Source organism: Pelmatolapia mariae, linkage group LG14 (genome assembly GCF_036321145.2).
Source record: "Pelmatolapia mariae isolate MD_Pm_ZW linkage group LG14, Pm_UMD_F_2, whole genome shotgun sequence".
NCBI lineage: Eukaryota > Metazoa > Chordata > Actinopteri > Cichliformes > Cichlidae > Pelmatolapia > Pelmatolapia mariae.
The window spans coordinates 7,790,051-7,797,798 of NC_086239.1; positions in this window are offsets into that span (position 1 = coordinate 7,790,051).

A 7,748-nucleotide genomic window follows, 5' to 3' on the forward strand; every position below is an offset into this window, starting at 1 on the left:
GCAATCATAAATCCCCTATATGGTATTTAACTTGAAATACAGTGTAAGAGTAGTTTAGATATGCTTAAGAAGTATGTTATGGGTGCAGTTTATTAAATGCTGCAACTTACTTTAGGTTTGCAGTGCATTTGAAAACCAAAGTTTTAGTAACTATAACTTGGGAATAAATGTTGAAAGAGCTCACTGCATGCAGTCACCTCACCCTTTATCCCCCCGTTCTCACTTTCCCATCATCTCTCCATACTTTCCACTTACCTAGACCCTCTCTCTTGCTATCCTGTTAATCATTTTAATAGCACTCCTCATCTCCTCCAAATCTAAACCCTGCTGTTAAATCTAAACCTCCACTTTAAGCATCTTTCCTCTTATAACACTCTTGTCATCCTCTAGAGTCTCCCCTCTTCTCTTACAACTTTTCCCTCTGCCTAACGCAGTCGCCGTCTTTTTACTGTCGAGGAAGAGCGATGCTATTCATTTGCACTGTAGACAAGCCACTTCAGAGTAGCGCTGACACCCACTCTGACGAGAAGGACGCAGGAAGAGAGAGAAAGAGCATGGGAACCCTTCAGCACTGGCAAAGAATTTAAGGAGGGGCCAACAAGCTGTCCACAGAATCCAGGTAAATTGAGTTATTTGCTAGTACGATTCTGAGAGACGTACCTCAGACTGCAGAGGTGAGGGTGATGTGATTCAGCTTTAGAATTTTAAAATGGCAGTCGCCAGCCTCGTTTTTGCTTTCCATATCAATTTATATCAGGCTCCTGCTTCTCCATGACAGTGTCCCTTTTTGCCTACACACATACACACAGACACAGATCCCTCCATCCCTCTGGTCATATCTCGCCGTCTCCCACGGGTGCAGTGTAACGCTATCTGCCTCAGTCACTCTCCGGTCCCAAGCAGACAGCTTGGTCTTCAGAGATTCCTACTTCCCTTTCTCCACTTGCTGCCATTTTCACTCCACAGGGACCAGAAACTGAATATGACATCTACACCACAGAGACAGAGGAGAATGTCAGACTCCTGTAGCCCACATCATGAAGCCTTTCTCCCCATCTCAGTCATACTCTGTGGATGACGGGGAAGCCAGTGTGCTCTTTGCTGTAAGTGGCTAATATCTTTTGGGCAAGAAATCGTCAGATTTTCTTTTACATAATGAGCGATCCTATCTAACCATTTCAATTACAAGCAGTGGGAAATTATGAACATATTTACCACTCTAGAAATATAAAAATGAGGCCAGAACTATGATGACACTCTGACTATGTGGATACAGTATGTTAGCCCATATGGTAATGATGGATGGATTTGCTCCAAAGTCATGTGCAATAATTAATATGCTTTTGTTTCAGGCTTTCCAAGAGATTTGAGATCGTAGCTGCGGGGATTTGTTCTCATTCATCCACAAGATCATTAGTGAGGTCGGCCACTGATGTTGGGGGATAAGGCCAGACTCGCATACCCAATGCGTTTGGCCGGGTTAGTGTCAGCCAAACCAAACCAAACTGGGGGTTAACATTTCCTCAGCAGCCCAGTATTTTCTCTGGGGCATGGTTGTTGGTTAAAGGAAAGACTTTGCCAAGCTGTTAGTTTAAATATAATGCTATTCTGCAGTATTGGCAACCAAGAGACCAGACTAAAAGTACACAAACTGGCTTTTGTTTTTATTTTTAAAGTTAGACTCTAAGTTTGGATGGAGATTGTATCTCCCTATGAGTGGGAATATAAACTTTAAACAAAATGTAATAAAAGATTTCTTTTAATTCAAATGTAGAATTTTTTTTAAATCTAAGGAGCATATTTGGTGGTATAATAGTAAGCAAGCAAGATTATGAAGTGAGGTACAAAAAAAATCAAATCAAGAAGTCTAGAGTAATTTAAAGTAGAATGGGAGGCAGAGCCTTCAGTTTTCAGGCCCCTCTTCTGTGGAACCAGCTTCCAGTTTGGATTCAGGAGACAGACACTATCTCTACTTTTAAGATTAGGCTTAAAACTTTCCTTTTTGCTAAAGCATATAGTTAGGGCTGGACCAGGTGACCCTGAATCCTCCCTTAGTTATGCTGCAATAGACGTAGGCTGCCGGGGGATTCCCATGATGCATTGAGTTTTTCCTTTCCAGTCACCTTTTTCACTCACTACATGTTAATAGACCTCTCTGCTTTGAATCGTACCTGCTATTAATCTCTGTCTCTCTTCCACAGCATGTATTTTATCCTGTCTTCCTTCTCTCACCCCAACCGGTCGCAGCAGATGGCCCCGCCCCTCCCTGAGCCTGGTTCTGTCGGAGGTTTCTTCCTGTTAAAAGGGAGTTTTTCCTTCCCACTGTCGCCAAAGTGCTTGCTCATAGGGGGTCATATGATTGTTGGGTTTTTCTCTGTATGTATTATTGTAGGGTCTACCTTACAATATAAAGCGCCTTTAGGCTACCATTGTTGTGATTTGGCGCTGTATAAAAATTATTTAAATTGAACTGAATTGAAAGTCGGTGTTCAAATTCAAAATGTTTTTTAGGCTTTACATGCTATTTTTTGACTGTCTAGTATAATATTCATATTTATGAAATATTACTTTTTGTTGTTTTCTTTTTCATGGTTGCGGACATTGCCAAGTTTCACTTAATGTCTGAAAAAATGTCTTAAAATTAGAACTGATAGCAAAACGATGACAGATGCTAATTATTCTGCTATGGCCTTAAATGAAGTTGTGTGCCTTTTAATGCATCTACAAAAAAAATCTGCATTCACATATATATTATGCTCGTAAATGACCTCATAAATTTGTATAGGCTATTAGAGATTTGAGGTTTTCATTCCCTTTAATGCCTCAGAAGGTCAAACTGATCCTCAAATAGCTCACTGCCGCCACACACCATTTATCAGTTTTGGGATAAAACTCTTCAGCTTCTGTCTCCCGTCCATGAGACTTCTACATTTCCATTTGGGAAATCCCTCTTATCCCTACTCTTCCTTCCCTTTGTCTCACTCTTCCATGTTTTCTGTCTTTCTTGTCCTCTCGCTCCCTTTCTCTCTGACTTAATCTTATCATCTATCGTTTAGTTTCCCTCTGTCACTGTTCCTCAGTTACTAAGCTGTACCCTCCTTCTGAAGGCATTCTGATGTGACGCAAGTGGTGACAGTTCTTACTCAACGGAACTAAAAAAAAGTCCAAAAAGAACGAGTCAAACGGGGGTGGGGGTCTAACCAGATTACTGTGGGAGATACTTTGATTATTCTTCTAATGTGTTTTGCTGCGATTCTATTTCAAGCCCTGGTGCCAGGCAGAAAAATTCAGCCAAGTGGAATAAAATAGAAAGGGGAATGAATAAAAGGCTGCAGGTGGCACAAAATGACCATGCTGCCAGTGGGTCCAGTGTATCTGTGAACATTAATTTACATCAGTGAAGGCGTTGATAGTGATGGTTGCAGAGGGGGCAAGACACTTTTACTTTTGTAAAAGTGTGCATTGAGCCATTAATATAAACTTGGTTTCTGTTTGCACACCTATCTAGTCCTGGAACCTGTCAGAACCAATCACCATCTAAAGAAGCAACAGTATAGACCACAGCATAATGCCCTTCTTAAGTAAGCTCTGCATTCATTTCACATTTCAGATCTCTGACTAGAGGCTTTAAGCCAAAATCAACCAGATGCCCACACTGACACAAAAAGTGGAATCCTTTAGATGGCCAAGCAACACACTTCTGCCTTTTACTGCTTTGTTTCAACAGATTTATAGACACACACAAACACCAAATTTTAGTTTGTGTGTGTGTGTGTCTATTCTTGTAAATGTTGTACGTGGGGATATTGTCAAATGCCATCTTAAAACATGTACACTTCTTTTGTCCTTGTGTTTTTGTGTATCCTGGCAAAAACACATAGCTCATACCTAGCCGAGCCGAGTGTGTGTGTGTGTGTGCGTGTGTGTGTGTGTGTGTGTGGATGAGAGAGAGTGAGAGAGAAAGAGAAAGAACGAGAGATGAGATCACGGAGCGCTGACGCTCACGGATGTCCTTCAGGTAACAAGATTTGTCATGTTGCCGAGGGTGGCCATCAGGTGGCGATGCTAAGCGGCTCAGCCTTGCCACGGAGGTCACCGGGACGGTATCCCAGAAACACCCTGGAGAGACTGAGGGGGTGGGGCAGCAGATGGAGGGCAGGCAGCGACACACTAATGACAAGACACTAATAACATCCATCGCCGCTGGGATTGGTGTACAACATGCTATTAACGTGTACCACACCAGGCTAGCCAGATTATGCCAATCCACTAAAGCTATTACAGGGCCATCAAGCACGCATGTGATGTGCGTCCTCTAACTTGGAAAAAAGAGGGGGTGAGCTGAACAAACGAGGAGGGGGACAGTGCAGCTGGGGGTTTAGAAGTGTGTGATGTGTGTGACAGAGCTGAAAGAGATTATGATGAATATTAGAGGCTGCATAAGAGAGGAATGAAGAGTAAGAAGTGGCACGTCATTCCTGTCTTCTCCCTGGCTTCAGCTGATCTGCACTGGTTTGCTACCAACTGGAAAGAAAAAAAACCCCTCATACTTTTGATCCCCTGATTGAGCACTCAACCCTTTCTCCCTTCCATGCCTGATTAGAAGAAAATTGTTGATTTATTGAGGATTTCTCCTCATCTCTCAATAACACTAATCCATTCCATTCCAGAGGTTGGCTATTAGGAGGCGGATCACGTTTTTTGGACCCTGATAAAGAAAAATCCAATCTGGATCTAGCCTAGAACTCAACGGTTTCCAATTAATGATGATGTACGACGCATTGAAAGCTAGCGTTCGAAAACTCATCCTGTATTTGCTTGCGACTTTGTGCCAACCATGAAAATTGCAGCACATTACCATAATGTTAGAGGAAGTTAACAAATGAACCTGCAATGAATTCCAGGCAGGAAAGCTAAGGATGAGCTCTTCCCGGCCATACAAACCCTGTCCGCACCCCTCCCTGTACTCCCATCCTGCCTCCGCACCCCATTTTTTCCCCCTCGATGAGAAAGCCAAGAGCGAGCAAGGAGGGGGGGAGGCAGTTGATGGAAAAGAGAGGGGAGAAAAATGACAGAGATAGACAAAGGTTGATTAAATTGGTTTTCAATTCTGGGCTTCTCCGTCTGAAGCGACTGCATTAATTTGCTCCATTACATATTTGAGAGGCAGTGAGTGTATTAAGAGCTGCTGTATATCATATCAGTGACTGCTCTGAGAGCCCGCTGCCAAAATAAGAGCCCTGGGTCCATCTATTGGAGCATTAACCGAAGTGACTCAGCACACCCCGGCCTGAATGCTTCTCCCGCTTGATGTGAGGGACTCTTTGTTCGCTGCACTCGCTCTTTTTTTTATACTGTAGGGAATATGATTCTGTTCTGTGTGTCAGACTTAACATGCTGATGAAAATGGAAGTGAGGGAGGCTTCTGCTCAACAGTTTAGTCAGTAGTTTCCATAGGTTTTAGATACTAAAGTTTTAAAGCTGCATTGAAGATTTGCTAGCACTTACATTACATTAGTGCATTTATATTTAGTGCGTTTAAAGCAGCCACCCAGCTGCAGAGCTATGTGTGGAGTCTTCAGCACAAATATAGGCTTCACACACGTTTCCACAGAACTGAAAACAGCCAGAGAGGCTGATTTAGAGATCCAATGCAAGAAGCAGCAGGAGAAGATCAGCTCCAAGAGAGCTCCTAAAAGCTCAGAAACACCTGGGTGAGCAGGCTGCTGAAAACAAGGAAGAAAAAGAGAGAGCCCACTGTAAGATTGCATAGCTCAAAGCCAAGTTCTGCACCAGTGAGGCCTTTCATGAGCAAAATGATTTGAAAGCGCTAAACTTCAAACAAGAACTAGAAAATACCAAAGCTGCAAACCAACTGCATGATGCAGAGGCAGAGGACTGCTCTGCTAGCAAGACAAGGGAAAGAGGCCTAATTGGAAGATTTCGAGGCCCCGGTTAAGACTACATCACAGGAAAAAAAACAAAAAAACATGAAGAAGCAACACTAGCTGCTTCAGCTATTCATTTAACTGGCTTTAGCTCCGTCTCCTACAGAATCAGGTTATATAAAACTAAAAAGACTTCAACCTTGATGGAAAAGTAGTATATACAGCATACTACAAAACTGGGTTTTACACAGTCTGGATTAAGGTCAGAGGCCACCCTTTGGTTTAGGTTTAGCTAACAAAAGCAGATTTTCCTGACCTTAAAGTGAAGTCTAGGTCTAAAATAGTTAACATAGACAGAGTGTAGAATTTGCTGGGAATATTTAATGGTATATTACGGATATGTTTACTGTCAACAAACAAATAATTTTAGGTTTCTTCATAACCTGACTTTCCTTCAGGCATATTTGCTGTTGATATTTAATTGCATCTAAATTTGTGTTTGAGTTTTCTCTTTAACATTGTAGAGTTTTTACCTCGAGTTGTCTACTGTTGTGATTTCTAGAGATCCGAGTTGAATAAGACAAAAAGTGAGTGACTCAGTGAAATGGGTACTATTACATCTTACCAGTAGAAATAACAAACAAAGATTGAAATGAATGAAAGTGTCTTCTTTGTTCATACCTGAGAAACAAAGTGAACTTTGAAGTGCAAAAGACCACATAATGGCCAGCAGCCACTCGAGGCTGTCCAAGAGTAGCATGCTAACCTAGCAACTACAGCTAACCTAGCAGACGGTTAGCTGTAGCTACTGTCAGATAAGCATCACTTCTACTCATTTAAGTCAACTCTCCACTGTGTTTGTGTTGTGCTGTCCTTTTGGAGCATTATTAATGGAATTAACAGACCAATAAGATGACTGACTTGCTTTCAGTCCACCAAAACAGGTGGAGTAACAAATCTAATATATTACCTCCATGTATTATTTTTATGTGCCTCATTGTTAGTTAGCAGGTATCTGTGTCCTTGCATTACCTGTCCCTGGATTTTGAGGTGGGGTTTTTTTCTTCTTTTTTGAACTATTCATTATTTTCTGTCTGTTTTTATTGTCAAAACATTTTTCCCTCTTTATCTTTCTAACATTTAGAATTCAAAGAAGAGTCAATACAAATAGGTATGACCAAATACTGTTTTGTCAATACTTCTGCAAGAAGTCTTAAGCTTTCTTGTAATTTCTTTAAGTAGCCTTCAGGGAATACTTCTCCAAGCTTATTGAAGAACATTCCAAAGCTCTTCCTTGGATGTTGGCTGCCTTTTATTCAGTTCTCTGTCAAGATACTTTTTGAAATATGCAATATGGGAAATGCCAAATTACACAAGAACTGGACTGAAAATCACTGGCAAACCTCACCCTTTTTTTTTTGTTTCCTTTCCTTAAGAATGGCTGCTTGACAGCCACCCTTCCACTGAGACCATTTCTAATGAGGTTTTGGCAAACAATAGACGCATCAACTTAAGGGCCAGATGTATCTCTCAGGTCCTGATTTTTCCCTATTTCGTAAGGACATGACTTTCAGATTTTGATCATCTGCTGTAGATACCTTTAGGTCCATCATTTCTTCTTGTGTTCTCCACTTGTCTGGTTTGTCCTCAAATTTGGTGTCCAGTGAGGACACACTGGAGAGCATACTGAGATATGCCAAGTTGTAGGCCAATAGTTCTTTGGGAATCCCCTTGTTGGTTCAAAAATTGCCTGTCAAACTGTGTTTGGCAGTTTTCATAAACTCAATTAAAGAAACTGAAAGAAAATCTGTTTTTGTGCTAGTTACTCACTGTAACCCCTGACTGTTCTCATTTTCCTGT